This window comes from Lactuca sativa, chromosome 3 (genome assembly GCF_002870075.4).
Source record: "Lactuca sativa cultivar Salinas chromosome 3, Lsat_Salinas_v11, whole genome shotgun sequence".
Lineage (NCBI taxonomy): Eukaryota > Viridiplantae > Streptophyta > Magnoliopsida > Asterales > Asteraceae > Lactuca > Lactuca sativa.
This window is the reverse complement of record NC_056625.2, coordinates 144,979,248-145,000,441: the sequence shown is the minus strand read 5'-3', so window position 1 is coordinate 145,000,441 and position 21,194 is coordinate 144,979,248. Positions and strand designations below refer to the sequence as shown.

Sequence of the window (21,194 nt, the reverse complement as noted above, 5' to 3'; positions counted from 1 at the left end):
GTATTTTGAAATAACTTTTAAACGAAAAATTGAATGTTTGAAATATTTTTCATGATTAATTAAAAATTAAAATTATATTTTATTTTGTGGGATCATAGGATCCCGATCCCAATCTTGCAAACCCAAAAACGATCCTACGTAGGATCCCGATCTTGACAACCTTGATCTTGACAACCTTGATTCAAGGAGTTCATTTTATTCATCAATAAATATGTTTTAAGGAAAAGGACGTAAACAACTTATTCGAATGGAAAAAGACAACATGTAAACAAAAACAAAGAGAATAAAAGTTAAATCAACCAAGCCCCTTTTATGAACTTCATTCTTTTGCTCCATAAATTTAACCTAAGATGAACAACAACACCCGATTTCTGCTTCAATTCTTTTCTTTTCAATCTTGGCTTCGTTATACCTTTGCAAATCAAACCTAGTCATGTCAAAAATACAAAATAAATCAATATCAAAAATACAATCTCATCTTCAATTCTTTTCTTTTCAATCTTGGCTTCGTTATACCTTTGCAAATCAAACCTAGCTTCCGATTCCAACACAAGTCTTGAAAGTCCACGTATTCTATCTCGTAAAAACCCAACTTTCATTCCCAAAATATCAAATGATTTCAAGGAATTATCTCATACACCAAATTCCTCCTTAGTTATTGTGACCTTGCACTTCTTGATCTTGTTTGCAATATTTACAGTTTCACCAATCATCCCAGCTACCAAATTGTCATACTAATATTTCGGAAGACGATCATGAAACATCTCTTTATGGATGTTACATAGATTGTAGTAGCTCATTATTACATGTTCCGGAAACCCCAAGTCAATGCATTAACCTTTGACCATGATGTGGAAATCTTGGAAGCTTTCGAGTTGTTGAGATGGAAGGTTTGGTTTTGAGGGTCTAGAACTTTCTAGAACTTTTGACACAACCTCTTCACTGTCATTTAATGGGGCAGTTGGTAATATTTGACGCTTGTTTCTCTTTGTTCTGGTATTGATTGATAGTGTGTTGTTTTTTGTATTATTACAATTTTAGTCCCAAAAGTAGTAATTTTATTTTGACAAGAATAAAAAAGTTGCAAAAACCACAAATAATGACCAAAACTGAATGAGAATATTTAATGGGGTTGAAAAAAAACAACTATACTTAGGGACCAAAAATTAAATTTACAATAACAGACCTTGAAATGGAATTATGTGTTCTGCGTGTGCCTCCAAATTCAAAAGGTTAGACGTACATTCTTCTTTGTTCATATCAAGGTTGTTAAGATCGGGATCCTACGTAGAATCATTTTTAGGTTTGCAAGATCAGCATCGGGATCCGAAGATCCCACAAAATAAACCATAATTTTAATTAATAATTTTAAAACATAAAAAGTATTTCAAATATTCAATTTTTCATTCAGCTGTTATAAAAACATCAAAATATTAATCATAAGTCACAATACAAAATGATAAATGGTAAAAGACATAAAAGACAAAATTGGAAGAATGGTCCCTGTGGTATATCAAAACTAGCAACTTTGGTCCAAAATGGGTTTGGCTCGCAAGGATGGTCCAATAGTTTTGTTTTGTTGCGAGTTTAGTCCGATTTCCTATGAACTTTTTTATAATGACGAATTTGCCCCTTATTATTTTATTTTCTATTTTTCTTTTATTACAACAATTAAAAATAAAACAAAATACAATCTATCTCTCTTTCTCTCTCTCTCTCTCTCTCTTTCTCTCTCTCTCTCTCTCTCAACAGTCGAACCCATCTCCATCACCTTCATCTGCAAATAGAAGGTGCTTTCTTCTTGAACACCATCTCTGTCTCTATCACTTTTATACCTCCAAATCAAACACCATCAATTTTCTTCTTGATTCAAATCTACAAATCAAGAGTTTTCTTCTTGCTTCAAACTTGCAGATATAGAATCAAACAGAAGCCTATCACCACATGTTTATCGTTTTTCTTTATCCCATGTTCTGTTCATGATGTTTTCCAAGAACATCCCACATTAAACTCTTTCTAAACAATCCATACATCTTAATCTTGTAAGACTTAACATTTGGAACAATATCTCTCATTGGCATTTGATTTAACAATTCTTGATTCAACATTGTTTTTAGAACAAAAGGCAAGAAGAAGAACAGCCAAGGAGGCCACCGGAGCAGCGCCCTCACTGTAACAGTCGCCCGACAGTGAAGACGAAGAGTAAACCCACAAAGGGTTTTTGGTCTCGACGGACCCCCTTTCACCTCATCGCGATTTCCCAGCCTCATCGGAGCGCCCGTCGATCTACCTTTCGTTCGAATCGATGGTGGGTTTTCATTTCAGGTAAGGTTTTGTGTGTGGATTTTGTTTTAAATCTACCCTTCTTCATCTTCGTTTCAAATTTGGAACCAAGAACATAACTACCTTCAACTTTTTGATTTGGGTTTTATTTCAGATCAAAAATCAAGAACGAAGAACACCTATTGTGGATTTGGATTTGGGATGTTGGATGGTGGTGGGTCATGACAGGGGGAGGCGGAGGAGCTGCCACAGTCGACTGTGGTGGCTCGTTTCACCAGAGAAGTGAGAAATGAGGGAGATAGACGAGTTAGAGACGAAAGGGAGGTCGAGGAAGGGATTATGACGACATCGGCTATGGTGAGTGGTTGGGCGGTTGCAAAACGAGGGGAGGTGTTTCCCATTTCCGGCGATGGAGAAGAGGGTGGATTAACGACGGTGATAGGCAGTGATAGTCGAAAATTATGAGGGCAGTGGGGTGTTCTTGATCGTAAGTGAAGAAGGAGGAGGGAGTTTTTTTTTCTGATGAGATACTAAAGAGATGAAGAGATTGTATTAGAGAGAGAGAGATATTTTTCTTTTTCTTTTTTTGATTTATGTAATAAAAAATTGAAAAAGGGAAAATACCAAGGGCAAATCCGTCATTATAAAAAGGTTTAAAATTTTTGGACTAAACTCGCAACAAAACGAAACTATTAGATCATCCTTGCGAGCCAAACTCATTTTGGACCAAAGTTGCTAGTTTTGACATACCACATGGACCATTCTTGCAATTTTGTCGACATAAAATGGTAAAAAAAAACTCATTTGCAAAAATAAATAAATATATAAATCAAGGGAAAGTAGGAAAGGATTGGATATCGATCTTACGATCCCACCTACGATCATATCCCAAATACGATCCATTTACGACCCAGTTCGTTTTTTATATCTAGGATCGTGACTTTGACAACCATGGTTTAAATCGTAAAAATGACAAATATAATGGATTTTACACAATTATCCGTTATCAACATAAACACGTGATTAATACCTTTGTATCTTTGTATTTATATTGTTGTAAATAAACTAAGTCACTTAGAATAAGTCCTCACTGAGTTTGTTATAGATCCACCAAAATAGGATATGCTCTTATATATATATATATATATATATATATATATATATATATATATATATATATATATATATATACACACACACACACACATACACACACACGTTTTCTCTAATCAATGCATATAACAAAAATCATTACTCAATAGATCCACTTATATGGTATCAGAGCGAGAAACCCTAAATTTTTTCCCGTGGCTATTTTCTTTTCCCAATCGCTCATGGCCACCACACCTGCCTCCAACTTGTCTATCGCTCAATCTCTCCCTCTCACAACCATAAATATCACACTGGTGACTTTTCCCCCTTCCTTAAAACTCACCTCTACCAACTACATGAGTTGGAAAATTCAAATCGAAACACTTCTCCATGTTCTAGACCTCTATAAATTCATTGATGGCAGCACCCTCGCTCCTCAACCTACTGTTGTTGCAGGTGTCTCTACCCCTCACACCACTTACCCTGCCTGGTTTCGTCAAGATCGGCTTCTTTTTGGCACAATTGTTGGCTTTCTTTCTCCTTCAATCGTCCCCCTTATCTCCAATGATGCATCTTCTCTAGAAGCTTAGAATATTCTATCCAACATCTATGCTAACCCATCCCGTGGTCATATCAAACAACTACAACATCACTTGAAATTGTCTGTCAAAACTCCAGAGCAATTAATCACTAAGTACATGCAATCAGTCAAGATCATTGTTGATGAATTACAAGTGCTTGGAAAAAATATGGATGCTGAAGAGATTACTGATGCTGTTCTTAATGGCCTTGATTCCACCACTTACAAGACCATCATTGATGTTGTCCATGCCAGAGATACCCCCATCTCCTTCACTGAACTACACGAAAAATTACTTAACCATGAACTTACCTTGCTACAGCAATCACCCTTCATCACTAATCTTCACCAACCCACCACTGCCTTTGCAGCCCAAAAACGCCCACAAAATAAACCATGGAAATTGCCAATTTTGTTTCACCAAAGGACACTCTCTCACCTCCTGTTACGCTTTCAAAAACAAGTATCCTCACATCAACTTGCCTACACTACCAAAAACCACATATTACGTTGCCCAAGCCAATGTCATGACATCTACACTGCCATATGCATAGTCTGACAGCAACACTCCATGGATGTTTGACAGTGCTGCTTCTCACGATATAACCAACGAACTCAACATTGCATGCTCCTTATGATGGTACTGATGAACTTGTCATTGGTGATGCTTCGTCCCTTCCTATTAGGCTATTACTCATGTTGGCTCTCTTACTGTTAAATTCTCCAATACTCATTTCTTTCTAGCAACTGCACTCTGTGTTCCATCTATCTCTAGAGATATAATTTATATTTCTCGCTTATGCCTTGATAATCATATACTAATAGCTTTCTTTTCCTTCTATTTTTTTTATCAAGGATCTACAAACCAACCGCCTCCTGCTAAGAGGAACAACTAATCGTGGAATCTATGAGCTTCGTTCTATTGCCCATCCTCTACTACTTCACACTCAAAAGTCAATTTCCTGGCATCATCGGCTTGGCCATCCACATCTCCAAGTCTTAAATCACCTAGCATCTATTTGTCCTCTTATCAAGTTTAGGCAAAATAATTGTAACTCATGTTGCATTAATAAAAATCATAAGCTTCCTTTTCATAGCAATTCTCTTATTTCTACTCAACCTTTACAACTTATTTATTCAGATGTATGGTCTGCTCCTATAAACTCCTTTGATGATTTCAAGTATTCTATAATCTTTGTAGGCCACTTCACAAAATATACGTGGTTATACCCACTCAAACATAAATCTGACTCACTCACTACCTTCATTTGCTTCCAATCCTTAGTTGAAAATTTCTTTCAAAACAAAATCAAACAACTTTTCTCTGATAATGGAGGAGAATATATCAAACTTGCAAGCCACCTTACTTCTTGTGGCATAACCCATCTCACATCACCTCCCTATACTCTTGAACATAATGGTTATGCAGAAAGACGCCACCGATATATAGTTGAAACCGCCCTTTCTCTTTTATCTCATGCTCAAATGCCTATAAAATTCTGGACCTTTGCTGTCACTACTACTACTTATCTCATAAAGAAGCTTCCCACTACAACCTTGCAAAATGACTCCCTACACCTTCGACTTTTTAAATCTATTCCCAACTACTATAAACTCCATTGCTTTGGTTGTCTTGCATACCCATGGCTTCGTCCTTATAACACCCACAAACTCCAACCGAAATCCAAACCCTGTGTTTTCATTGGTTACTCCTTCTCTCAAAGTGCTTATCATCTCCTAGACCCTCTCACAAATAAAATATATACATCCCGCCATGTCCACTTTGTTGAAGACATCTTTCTATACCCAACTCTCACCTACACCTCCCCTCCTCCACCTCCTGAACCTGACACCTGGTTGCAAATTGACCACATAACTCTACCACCCAACTCCAATTTAGTCCCCATCCCACCTGAACCCTTTCCTGCTAATCCAATTCCTCAAGAAAATCCACCTATTATCCCTCCCGCACCCCAAAATCCAATTAATCCACCCCCATCTCATAACACACGACCACACCCCAAACCCAACTCCAAATATCACAACAACGATTTTATTATTATTTAACTATGTAGCTTAACCATTTCATGAACTACAAACTATTACTCAAGCTCTTAAACATCCTTAATGACGTCAAGCCATGCAATCTGAACATAAAGCTCTCATGCGCAATCAGACATGGTCTCTCGTACCATATGACTCTGCCACCAACATAGTTGGGTGAAAATGGGTCTACCGCACCAAATTCAAACCAGATGGAACTGTGGATAAATTGAAAGCTCATTTAGTGGCTAAGGGTTTTCATCAAAGACCTGGTGTTGACTACAAAGAAACCTTTAGCCCTGTTGTTAAACCTGCTACTCTTCGACTCATCTTGTCCCTAGCCACCTCTCAAAATTTGTCTTAGGCCAACTTGACATCAATAACGCCTTCCTCCAAGGCTCCCTCACTGAATCTGTCTTTATGGCCCAACCTCCGGGTTTCATTGACCCAAAACTACCAACCCATGTTTGCAAATTAAATAAAGCAATATATGGTCTTCGTCAAGCATTCGTGCATGGTACACCGAGCTCAAAACCTTTCTTCTATCTTTTAACTTCAAACCTACTGTATTTGATTCATCTCTTTTTGTTCAACACTCCTCTACATCTCCTATCTACATTTTAGTTTATGTTGATGACATCATTTTTACTGGCCCAAATTCCTCACACATCTCATCATTCATCACTAAACTAGCTAATCGATTCTCTCTTAAGGACCTGGGCAATCTATCCTACTTTCTTGGCATTGAAGTTCTGCCACATAAAAATGGGCTCTTCTTATCATAACCGAAATACATTCTAGATCTCCTAGCCAAAGCCAACATGAGTGAATGTAAGCCAGCGTCCACACCAATGTCAACCTCCGTTCATCTCAACAATATTGATGGTCAGCCTCTTTCTAAACACACGAAATACTGATCCCTTGTTGGTGCATTACAATACATATCCTTAACTAGACCAGACGTTACATTCATGGTTAACAAATTATCCCAATTCATGTACAAACCTAAAAACATACATTGGCTGGATTTGAAAGGATTATTAAGATACTTACATGGGACACTACATCATGGTTTACTAATATGTCGTAATTCTCCTTTGCATCTTCATGCCTTTATTGATGCAGATTGTGCAGGAGACAAACAAACTTACAGAAGTACAACTGGATACATAGTCTATCTGGGTTGCAACCCCAATGCATGGAGCTCCAAGCGACAACTTACTCTTGCTAGATCTTCAACCGAGGTAGAATTCGGGGTTGTTGTGTCCACCACCACCGAAGTACAATGACTAGTATCATTACTTTCTAAACTCAACTACAAGTCTGCTCTTACACCCACCATTTACTGTGATAACCTTAGCACTACTCATTACTCAGCAAATCCAGTTTTCCACTCCAGAATGAAACATCTAGCTCTGGATTTTCACTTTGTTAGAGAAAAAGTTCAAGATGGCTCAATACCTGTTGTTCATATCATGGGAGATGATCAACTCGCTGATGCTTTAGCTAAACCCCTACTGAAACACCGCTTCAACACTCTATTATCCAAGATTGGACTTCTCTCATGGCCGTCCATCTTGCGGGACCATATCAACATAAACACATGATTCATACATTTGTAGCTTTGTATTTATATTGTTGTAGCTAAACTAAGTCACTCAGAATAAGTCCTCACTGAGTTTGTTATAGATCCACCGAAATAGGATATGCTCTTTTATATATATATATATATATATATATATATATATATATATATATATATATATATATATATATATATATATATATATATATATACACACACGTTTTCTCTAATCAATGCATATAACAAAAATCATTACTCAATAGATCCACTTATATCCCTAATATAAATATCATTAATTATATATATTTATAATGATATTCGTTAGTTGTGGTAATAAAAATTTGATTTTTGCTTGGAACAATGGGTATTTATTCTTGAATTTTTTTTATTGCGAAAAGGCAAAAATGTGGACACGGAACATAAACGTTCATGTAAAGGGAATAATATGAACCTTGCAACAACATCACAACCATCGTCCATCAATAATTACTCCAATTTGGATGCCAATAAAAAATGCATAACTTTTCAATAAATTACTGCACACAAAATATTACATATACATAAAAGTAAATACATTAAATAACCGCTATATAAACAAGAAAAATATCACAACGAACTTCATGAAGCATTACAATTAGGATAAGATATTGATCAAAGTAAAGCAGAGGCCCTTTGATCACATGTTAAATATTTAATCAAAGTGTAATGATGTATATATCCTCTAAAAAATCTTTTTAATGAACAAGTAGCAACATCACAAGGTTTTGCTAAATGAAAATTAAGAAGATTTTTAGAAGGATGCATAAAAAGATATACCATTATTTTTAATGAAAACACACCAATTACTACAAACACCCTTCCATGATACATACCAGATTAATATATAAGAAAACAACCCATCTACATCACTCATGATTCGTAGATCTTCATATGCAAATGCTTTTGAGCAAACTTCACCAACTTCTCCATTTCATTTGCAGAGTCGATGATGCCATTATGATTGGAATCAACCGCTTCCATTGCCTTTTTCGCTTTCCACCCCCCAAACCATATCCTTAAACCATGAAGTGCCTCTTGAAATTCTTGTTGACTAATACGACCATCGCGGTTGTCATCATAGGTGCGTAGCCATGCTTTGAATTCATCAATAGTCATCGATCTGTTCGGCTCCAATCGTATGCATCTCATGATTGCCATGTGTATTGAGACCTAAAGATTCTTGATGAAGAATGAAGTTGATATATGTGACTTGAGAATGATGAGAATGATATATAGTGGCTAGGGAATGAGAATCTAGAATAGTGACCATACATCTTCACTTTTAACTACATTAGCATCGCATCTTTCTCTACTTTTGAAATTGTGACATGGGTATTACTTAAAAGTCAAGATAATGCCTAAATAAAATATGGATGTAGATTGTGTGTTGAATGAGTATTTATTTACAGCCTAGAGGCCTTTTGTACTTAATAAGAAAAGCATCTCTTTCTCTTTCAATGTTACAATGATTAATTTCAATTAATTGAGATGCTTGGATGTGAATTTTCTAAGTGATTATTCAAAAATCAAATCAAAATCAAAATCAAATATTCATTATCAACGAATCAAGATTATTATGCAATTCAATTCAAATGATTTTTTAATTAACTATTATTAGGGCAAGTAAGAAACTAACCCCCCCCCCCCCCCCCAAAGAGAGAGAGAGAGAGAGAGAGAGAGAGAGAGAGAGAGAGATAGATTGTCATTTGAACGTAGCTTCTTCATATGAACCTGGAGTTCCACCTGAAGAAGCAGGGGCCACAGTAGTTCTATTGGTACATGGACAACTGTGTGGACCGATGGACTTACGAGCTTTGATCGTTACAAAGGGCGATGCTATGGAATCGAGCCTGTTCCTGGAGAAGAAAATTAATATATTGCTTATGTAACAGATTCGCCGTCTGTTCCAGGGTACAATAACCTTAACAGTGTGTACTGCCGAATATATCCACTTACCTGAAAGAATTGCCGGAAGTAAGTGTAGTTTGGTGATTTTGCTCTACGAAATCCAAGATTTGCACCCCCTCGCGGGTAGATCTTAAAGTAAAACCATAGACACAAGCTTGTAAGTCTTTCATGCATTCAACCTTATAAACCTAGTTGAGTTTGGTCTTTCTACCAATATAGGATTCATTCCCACATTCATCTATTTGCTAACTTTATTTCTCAAATACCCGTCTTTGAGTATCGATATCTCATTCACATATACTCAATTTTTAACATATAAAAAAAGAGAAATTACAATTTAAAGATTGTCATATGAACGTAGGTTCTTCAAGTCAACCAATCTATTTTGAAGCTTTTGTGCCTAATGGATAACCATGGTCATGGTTGGTACAAAGGCTTTCCATGTCGTGGAGAAGCTTAATAAGACATACTAATTATGTCCCTATACTTGTACCATATAAACTTATAAAGTGTCTATATAAAACATAAATTCATAAAATAAAAGTGAAATACATTATTTTTATGTAAATAAATAATATCCAGACAAACTAAAACTTGCAAGTGTGACATTAAATATTATTCATATCCATACAAAGTTCCAAACTAAAATATGCATGTCACCTAAAAAGATGCCACATTCTTGAAACAAAACCATCAATTGTCTTATCGTAGGCAAGAATCAAATATAAATAGACATTCAATACTCAAGTATAGATTCAAAAACTGGAATATGAATGACAATTTAGTAATTAGCATATAGCAAGTAGCAATTTAACTCATGATAAAAGTAATATCAATTCAATACTTTCAAAACAGAATTGAGCAAGTTCTTGATGTACCAGATTGAGTTCAACATCACTTAATTAGCCTAAACATTGAACTCAATGAGTCCAGCATACGTAAAAACAATAAAACTTACTCCATTATTTAATCCCAAGTAACCATAAGATAAACAATTAAATCCTAAAAGAAAATTACTATTGTTAAGTTGTGGAGGCCAATTCACCAATTAATCTTATAGCCACAACACAAATCAAACATGGGGTCCCACTTGGTCTTAATGACACTTTTAGCTCAAACAACTATATTAGGGAAAATGACTTAAAAGCCCAACGAAGTTTCCAAACTATTCAAAAAACCTTAATCATGTATTGTTTGTTCAAAAAAACCCAACGAACTTAATCTTTTGTCTAAAAAGTCCAACAAAGTTCCAAACCGTTCAAAAAATCCCAATTTTATTTTGTTTAAGTTCGTTGGGTTTTTTTATGAACATTTAAAACATGATTGAAGTTTTTTAAATGTTTTGGAAACTTCGTCGGCCTAACAAGTCATTTTTCCGATACGGTAATAAGCCACGTCATCTGTTTCTCTTATTTGACTTTCAGGAAAGTGTAACTTAGTTGAGCTTTTTAGACAAAATGTTAAGTTTGGTGGGTTTTTTTTGAACAGACAAAACATGATTAGGGTTTTTTGAACGTTTTGAAAACTTCGTTGGATTTTTAAGTCATTTTTCCTTATTTATAATCCATAAATTTTGTGTAACCGCATTGTACCGAAGTCTTTTCTAACAATCCAGTCATAACAAAACCGTATATACACACTTTTTGAATTGGCAAACAATAGAGAATAAATATCTGGTCCTCATGAATAGGTTTGAAAATAAAATCATCTACTGATATTGTGATAACTAGTTTGAGGTCCAAATTATTGTTTGTATAGATACGAGAAAAAAAAAACTGACACCACTGACCACTGTCGATGAAGATCTACCATAAATATATATATGAAATCAAAATTATCGAATGATGCCTTCACAAATGATTTTGAAATCGGAATTACAGAATAATACGAGAAGAACCTATAGCCCAATGCAGATGAAGACCGGGCATTAGAACATGAAAAATAGCTTTGAAATCGAAATTATTTGTTGTATTTTTTCTGTATAAGTTGTACTCTAATTCTTGTATGTTTTAACAAATAGATATATTTACTTTGTTTACGTACATACAATTACAAGGTGGGGTTATAAGTATTCCCTAGGTCAATACAATATCTAACACTTTTCATAAGTGGTTTCCACTAATATATATTTATACATATTTTAATCATTTAATCTTAAAATAACTATTTTAATAATAATTTTCCAATTTTAAATTATTTTTTTTTCTATAAATCTTTTCAAAACGTTAAAATACACCGAAAAAATTAGGAAAAAAAAAAAAAATCCATGATGGTTAGATATTGCAATATGAACAATCCTTATCATGAACATATTTATTTGTAAACCCAAAAAATGTATCAATATATTTGATTAATACATAACGTAATAGATATATCAGGTAATTGCAAAATAATAAAGTAATATAATAGTATAATTAAACAAATTTAGTATAAATAATAATAATTTAGTCTATCAATTGCATACGCACGACAATGGATCTTAAATAATTCGGACTGTATTGTCCTTTTTCCATCTCCAAGGTGATGGGAATGACGTTCTTGAACTTGGATACGGTTATTGTGGAATGAAACAACTTGTTCTCAATGATCATGGGGAAGAAGAAGAAGTAGAATTTAGTGGTTAGGAGATGAAGAAGGTCGGATATATAATGCTCGATGGGGAAGGATATGTCATATGTATAATACACAAACGAATCCGTTAATAAGGAAACAATTACATGAAAGGTAAAGTCGTAAAGATGACATATATATCTAGTCTAATAACATCAATAACACACACAACAAAACTTGTAAGATAGAAATTTTGTAGTTGCTATCAACACCATTAAATAGAAATTACGATATTTTGCATTGAAGTATGTTTAGCAAGAAAATAGAGCTTTTACAATCATCACTAACGATCATATATTTTCATATGTAAATGTTTTTGTGCAAACTTCACGAGCTTCTCCATTTCGTTGGCACTATCGATAGTGCCATTGCCATCAGAATCAGCAAATGTCATCCCCTTTTTGGCCTTCCAACTCCCAAACCATACCTTCAAACCATGAAGTGCCTCTTTGAATTCTTCTTGGCTTATACGACCATCATGGTTGTCATCGTATCTACGTAACCATGCTTTGAATTCATCAAATGTCATTGATCTGCTCGGGTCCAATTGTACGCACCGCATGATCGCCATGTGACTTCTGGTCTAAAAAGATCTAGTTTATGAGTGAAGACTATGATAAAATCGGTATCTCTAAGTTGGGATTGATGAGAACAATATATAATGGCTAAAGAATGAGAATATGTAATGGAAACCACACTACTTCACTTTTTTCTTATTTGGCAATTGGCATATTGGAATCATATCCTTTCTCACTTTTGAGATTTTAATTTGAGTATTATTTAGGGATTTTCTAATATGTGTTTTAAGTCACATACAAAAAGTATTGATTAATGACAAATATTATCATAATTAAATGTAAATATATTAATTATAAGAAATATTATTATAATTAAATGTGAAATGCATTAATAATCTCCATAATAAATGTATTTTGAATTTAATTATGGTAATATTTTTCATTAGTATTTTTTATATGTGTCCTTAGGGTATATATTAGAAATCATGGTCAAGAAAATGACAAGGGGGGGGGGGGGGGGGGGGGGGGAGGGGGGGGGGGGGTGTTAAAAATAATCCTCTCTATAGAAATCATGGTCATTTTTGAAAGTTCAATTTTCTTGATTACTTTTTAACAACCCCCCCCCCCCCCCTCCCCCCCCCCCCCCCCTCCTTGTCATTTTGTAATGTTCAATTTTCACAAAAAAAAAATTCATTTTAATAGAGTAAAACCTCTCAATTATAAATCTATTATTAAGAAAACAATTTATTCCAAAATATACATTTATTGAAAATCAGAGTAATATAAGAAATGCGGAATCCTCAATGTTGTTGATGAGTGTGTACAGTCTCGCCTTCGCCTTCCCATTATCACCGATAAACCTGAAAAACATAAACAATTAGGTAAGCACAAAATTTCGAGAGTTTCCCCCAAAATACCCCATACGATAAACATACAAGAATGCATAACGGCCCACAACCATCAGATTGGAATGCCCAAGCCCGATCAATCCTCAGACTGGAATGCCAACATATAACGGGTCCACTCAACCATCGGGCTGGAATACCCAGGGTTTGTTGGCCTACCGCCTCAACCCAACCAATCTTCCCGGTCCTTTGTGCCTACGGCTTGCACCAGGCATTTTGACCTACAACACAAAACAGGACCGCCTTAACCCACTACCACCCTATATCAACATATAAACAATCAAGGATCAAGTAGGCACATAATACAGACAAACATCAATCATACAACTCACTACCGCCTACTAGTCCTCTCACAACACATTGTCTTGCTATCAATTGTCATCTATGAAATGTGTAACCATAAGTAACCAGATGTGAGATAACCACCCGAACACATGATCCTACTCTGGAGTCGCAACCAAATAAGAAGTAGGCAAGAAAGCCAAGATCAAGAGTTCTCAAGTTATCCTACATAACTACATAGAACCCGTAAGGCACTCTACTAGATGATAACCAGTCTACTAGCATTATAACCAACATACCACTACTACAACATCCTATTATATAAGGATATATACACCAATCTAGCAGATCACTACAGCAAAAGAACATCCTACATACCATGATACAGATCTAAAAAATCATCACAACATAACAACATCTTATATACAAGGATACATAACCTAGTGAGCCAACATTAGTGCCTTCGACCCAAATGTACAGTAAGGAAAACTCACTTGCATCGAAGAACTCTGGGACACTGTGATAAGATCCCTTTTCTACATTGCTTGCACTCGCGAATCCACTAACATTAGAACCACATATAATCTTGATTAATATACCAAAATCCTCATGTTTGGCCCAAATTCAAACTTGGTCAAAAAGTCAACAGTCAACTGAAGTCAATGAAATTCAAATGCCAAGGCTGATGAGTACGCCCGACGTACTCCACGTACGCCTAGCGTATGTGGCCTGTTCTCACTCCTCCATTAAGAACGTTATCCATTAAGGTCTTTTGTCCAAAGCTTAGATCTAGACTTAAAACATCGACTTAAGTCATAAAGTTTCCACTTTTATGATTTTCCATGGCTAGAAAAGGTCCAAAAGCTAAAACCCTAACTTATTAATCCATTAAGACACCATAACTCTTGCATGGAAAGGGTAGAAGGACCAAGATCACATTTTTATGGTTCCTAATAGCCCTATAATAGATAAAGTTTTTAGTTGTATCCATTAGGATAGCCCAAACAACCAAGATCTAGTCTACAAGTCTCAAAGGGACCAAAAGTGCATTTTTCCCAACTTAATCCATTAAGTCCAAGTCTCCAACCTTTAGATATGAATCAATACAATGATAAAATGGATAAAGTTTCCAAACTTATCCACAAGGTCACAAACTTTCAAGATCGAAACTTTATGCACTAAAGTGACCAAAAGCTCATAATACTCAAAACTAGCTAGATCTAACAAATGCATCATCAAGATTCAAGCTTTATACCCCTAGAAGAAGGATCAATGTGAGGAAGGTATGATACTACAAGCTCCAATGCAAGCAACACTTGTCCAATGAGCTCCTTCTTCTCCAAGAAGCACCAAAAACACTCCAAAGCACTCAAAAACTCAAAGATCTCACAAATGAGGAAAGGGTTTCGAAATTAGGGGGGGTTAGAGATGATGTAGGTGGAAGGTAATAAGGGTTTGGAATGAGTTAAGGTCTTTAAATAGAGCCTAAAACCCAAATACTAGGGTTTGCATCGGGTTCGCATACGCCAAGCGTATTCCTGGTACGCCCAATGTACCAGGTTAAATCCCCGCGATCATTCATGCCTAGTACGCCCAAAATAACCTTATACGCCCAGCGTACTAGGTTAAACCCAAAACCGTCCTAACTTCTAACGATCATAAACTCTTCGTTCCAGCTCTGTCTTCGACGATCTTTATATCTATAGAAAGGTATTGAAGAGCCCCACAATATTATCTAGATATCTTGGACTAAAAACTTCTCGAACAAAAATCCATATTTCATGCAAGACCCCAGCTTATGACTTTCCCTTTTCTACCCTTTGGCCCAAAACACACTTCAAAGGTTAAGATCTCACATGTAACGCCTGAGTCGCCAACTATAAAAGTTTAGCCATTATTTCAATTTTAAACAAGGATATGACCACAAGTACACTGGGTGTACACTAGGTACGCACATCTTACTCCTTCGCATGCGTGCATCGGGGTGATCCCTACGTACGTTGGGCGTACCCATACGTACGCAGGGTGTACTCAAGCCATGGGCAAACCCTAATTTTAGGGTTTACACCCTATTTAAACTCATCAACTACCTCAATACCATCACCTTATCAGCCTCTCTTGCCTCTTATGTCACATCTCAAAACCTTAGTCAACATTCCCTAAAGTTTGAGCTTGTGTGTGTGTGGTGCTTAGATGTCACACCCCCGAACCAGACGGCGGAAACGTCCGAGGGCTGTTGTGACTCAATTGAATACCATCACAGTGAATATACATGAAACATAACATCATTCATCACCATGCATTGATATAGTACAACCGGTAGTGTTTACATTTAGTACATTGTTTCATAACATTACATTCCCCAAAAAGTAGATTGTTCGATACTAGTTAAACAAACAACAAGACATCACTGAGTACATTTTTCCCTTCGATTTACCTGTTACCTGAAAATACAAGTATTTTGAAAAACGTCAACATATGAAATATTGGTGAGTTCATAAGTAATGTTTGAAACATAATGTTTTGTATTGTTTTGAAAACCACCAGAAAATCCGATATTTTCTGAAAAAAGTATCGTGTAAAAAGTGTGAAGATCCGTAAGTATGCTTGTTTGTTTCTATAATTGTAAAAAAAAAATTGTTAGACTTGGTATGTATCTTGTAGGTGTATGAATTGAAAACCCTAGGAAAACCCGATGTTTTCCTAATATTTTGAATTACACGTTTTGTATTTTATTATACCGTTATGACGTGTGTATTCGATAATTCCAGGTGACATTGGATTAATTATGGATTGTGAATTGTTATAAACATGCATTAATGAAAACGACTAGTTTACAACTATACAAACGATCCCTTAGGCGTCGTCCGTACTATTCACTTAATCCAACCACCCTGACTTCCCATAGCCCCACAACCGAGGAGAAAAGAGGGTGCGAAGCCCCCGCTATTTCCATAAGTCGTTCAAGGCTATCGTGAATGCGAAAGGCCCTTGCCCCAACAACATGTAAGCGAGTTTCCTTCGGGCCTAAAGATCATGTAATTGGGCTAGCTAGGCCCAACAAGCACGATTTGAAACTTTCGGGCCCAAAGATGGTGTATCGATGTCTGGTGAATTCCCGCGTGTGTATTGACTTCCCGTAATTTCAACGTGTGTATTGTAGTATCGTCGTGTATAGATTTTTGATTCATTATTGATTCGAGACCGAATCAATTCGTTTGGTAACGATTTTTGGTGTTGAAGGTGTATTATGTTTCGTCGGTAGTCGTGGTACTAGTATTTCATCATAACGGATTTGTTGTTTAAAACATTAGAATTTTACTTTCTGCAACCCCTTTCTTTTAAAAAAATTTACACTTTTGAGCCTTTGTATAAAAGAATTTCCATTTTAGTCCTTAAACCATTTTTCTTTACACTTTAGTATCAAAACTTGTTGAAAAGGTATTTTCAGCTCAAATTTATTTGAAAAACAGTTTTAGTCCCTCAGAATGAAGTTTACTCGGCTGAAACCTCTATTTTCGCAATTTTTACACTTTTGGCCCAAAATAGAAATTTTTTGCATCTTTGGTCCCTTTTAAATATGAAAAGTATTTTTAACCCCTGAAATGGACTTGGAGCACTAGTAGTCCCCTGTTTTACAGAAAAGTACAGTTTCAGCCCCTCTAATTTGAAAATCTTGCAATTTGGGCTTTATTGGGCCAAAAAGTTCATTTTTGGCCCATTATGCTTATAAATTCACATTTTAATCCTTCAAAAGAGTAAATTTCCAGAAAATACATTCTTGAAACTGTTTTGACTCATCTCATCCCTCAGAATTTTTATTTTGACATTTTGGGCCCTTTAGTTTCATATTTTTAGCATTTTGAGTCCAAAAATGGGTTTTAAGCCCAAAGATGTTCATATTAACCAACTTGGTTATTTTTCTAGAAATGATTTGTGTGAAATAACATAATTTATACTTATTTCATACAACTTAATGTAGATCTTGGTTTTAAGGTCTTTTTGACTAGATCCAACACCACAATCACATAATAACATATATACAAGCATAGAAATCACACAAAGCATACATATACTTATAGATCCACACATTTGCTTGTATTCCCCCCCCCCCCCCCCCCCCACAAAACTTATAAAAACCAAAAAATAGGGGGGTATGAAGCTCACCTTTGTTTGTTGTTTTCGGTTTAGAAGGAAGAAATGAAGAAAACTTGATCCTAGCAAGCCTCCTTGGAAGATTTCGAAGTTAAGGAGTTTTCTAGGAGTATGATCACCAAAAACTTGTTTATAATAAGTGATCTTACATGAGAGAGGAGTTTTGTAACTTAGACATGTGAAAACTTACTAAAGGATGATGATTATCTTGTGAAATCCTCTTGAAACACAAGCAAAATTTCGAGATTTTTGGATGAAGAGGAAGGGATGAGTCTTGAGTGATTTAGAGAGAGTTTTGTTGTGAAGTGTGTGTGTTTGGGAGACTCTTGGCCAAAGGAAAAAGAGAGAGGGGGAAGAGAAGTGAGTGAAGTGATGTGTGCATGGGAACATGAGTTAGTACATGTAGATCCAAGAGGTAATAAAGAGGTGGCAAATGAAAGTCAACCCTCTTCCATGTTGGGTTGTTGGGCCGAGAAGAGGAGAAAGGAAAGGAAGAATATTGGGCTTCTTATGTTTAAGCCCATATTATGACTTAATTATGAAATTTTCGGCCCAAATAAATCAAGGAATGGTTTTTATGATCCATTAGGGCTATATAAATTTGTTGTGACCCAATAAGGTCCATTAGGGTATTTTATTTCATTCTAGGCCCAATATGGCCCAAAATATTGAATTAAATGGAAACGGGTCCAATTAGAGCCCATTTAAGAGTTCTAAACCCAAGATGGTCAAATTGGAAGCTTATTGGTCCATTGGGCCCAATAAGGAAGTCCTAGTCCAAAATGGACCTAAGCAAGAACTTTTAGGGTTTCCAATTGCTTATTGACCATTTGTAATGCTTGTATGGTGTATTTGATTGCAAATTTTGATGTCATAAAGTAAGCATCATACATGCTCTTAAGTTTTTCATTCAAAATTTTACTTATGTGTTGTAGTTACAAGGCACAAAATTTCTAGTTGTGACATCATTCCCCCGTTAGAGGGAATTTCGTCCCGAAATTTTGTTTGAAAGCTAGATTTGAGAATGCTAGAATAAGTGAGGGTACTTTTGCTTCATTTGATCTTCGCGTTCCCACGTGAATTCTGGCCCACGCTTCGCGTTCCACCGTACTTTCACAATCGGGATGCGACTTTGCTTAGTACGCTTCACCTCCCTGTCCATGATTTCAACCGGTTCTTCAACGAACAGGAGATTCTCATTGATTTCAATCTCGTCAAGGGGAATGACGAGGGTTTCATCCGACAAGCACTTCTTTAGATTAAAGACATGGAACACGGGGTGCACACTGTTTAGCTCTGTGGGTAGTTGCAGTTTATACGCCACTGGACCTATTCGGGCGACGATCTCGAAAGGTCCAATGTATCGTGGGTTCAGTTTTCCCCGTTTTCCGAAACGAACGACTCCTTTCCAAGGTGAGACTTTTAACAGTACTCGATCCCCGACCTGAAATTCTAAGGGCTTTCGCCGTTTATCGGCATAGCTCTTTTGTTGGTCGCGCGATGCGTGTAATCGAGCTCTGATTTGAACGATCTTTTCCGTGGTTTCACGAATGATCTTAGGTCCCGTCAGCGCCTTGTCCGATGTGAGTGCTTTTGCTAGCTGGGTGTCGCCCACCTCAGCCCAACATAACGGTGATCTACACTTACTCCCGTATAGTGCTTCAAAAGGAGCGACCTTGATGCTCGAATGGTAACTGTTGTTATACGAGAATTCGACTAAAGGTAAATGGGTATCCCAAGACTCCCCAAAGTCTATCACACATGCGCGAAGCATGTCTTCGATCGTTTGAATGGTTCGTTCGCTTTGACCATCCGTTTGTGGATGATAAGCGGTGCTCATGTCGAGATGAGTTCCCAGTGCTTTCTGGAGTGATTGCCAAAAATGTGAAGTGAACCTACTGTCTCTATCCGAGATAATAGACACTGGTACTCCGTGGAGTCTCACGATTTCTCGAATGTATAAACGTGTCAATCTCTCCATCTTGTAGGATTCCTTTATTAGCAGGAAATGGGCAGATTTCGTCAGTCGGTCGACTATTACCCATATGGTGTCTAGTCCATCCGACGTCTTGGGTAGCTTGGTCACGAAATCCATAGAAATCCCTTCCCATTTCCACTCAGGGATTACCGGTTGCTGTAATAACCCTGAGGGCTTCTGGTACTCCACCTTTACCTTGGCACAAGTAAGGCACTTACCGACATAAGTGGCAATCTCTGCCTTCATGTTAGGCCACCAATAGTGTTGTTTAATATCCAAATACATCTTGTCTGAGCCGGGATGGATGGAGTATCGCGTCTTGTGGGCTTCCTTCATGACTACCTCCCTAAATCCTCCGAGTTTAGGGACCCAAATACGGTTCATGAAATAGTATACTCCGTCCTCTTTTGCCTCTAGATTCTTCTCCATTCCGCGTAATGCTTCGCTTGCTCTGTTTTCCATCTTCATGGCCTCTGACTGGGCTACTCCAATCTGAGTGGTTAAGTGAGATTGAATGGTTATTGAGAGTGTTTTCGCACGACAATTAGAGTACTCCTTCCGACTCAATGCGTCAGCTACCACGTTGGCCTTGCCCGGGTGGTACTTGATTTCACACTCATAATCGTTTAATAATTCGACCCATCTTCGTTGCCTCATATTCAGCTCTTTTTGATTCAAGATATGCTGGAGACTTTTGTGGTCCGTGAAGATGGTGCACTTTGTACCATAAAGGTAATGCCTCTAAATCTTCAGAGCAAAGACTACGGCTCCCAATTCCAAATCACGGGTTGTATAATTCACTTCGTGCGTCTTTAGTTGGCGGGATACGTAAGCTATCACCCTTCCACGCTGCATGAGAACGCAACCTAAGCCCTGATTCGACGCGTCACAGTAGACCACGAAATCTTTCGTTCCCTCCGGTAGAGATAGTACCGTGGCACTACAGAGGGCTTGCTTCGGGGTTCGGAATGCAACCTCTTGCTTGTCCGTCCATTTGAATGATACGCCCTTTTGTATAAGTGAGGTAAGTGGCTTGGCGATCTTAGAGAAGTTTTGAATAAACCTCCTATAGTAGCCTGCTAGACCTAAGAATTGGCGAATTTCCATGGGTGTTGTCGGGACGGCCCATCCTTCGACGGCTTTGACCTTGGAAGGATCCACATGAATTCCTTCTTGACTAACAACATGACCTAGGAAGTTCACACTACGGAGCCAG

General features: G+C 36.8%; 1 pseudogene; it reads right to left on the bottom strand.

Annotated features, from left to right (window-relative positions):
* Positions 1-421: 421 nt before the first annotated feature.
* On the bottom strand, positions 422-2,270 carry LOC111885703 (B3 domain-containing protein Os01g0234100-like; annotated as a pseudogene).
* Between the last annotated feature and the right edge of the window lie 18,924 nt (positions 2,271-21,194).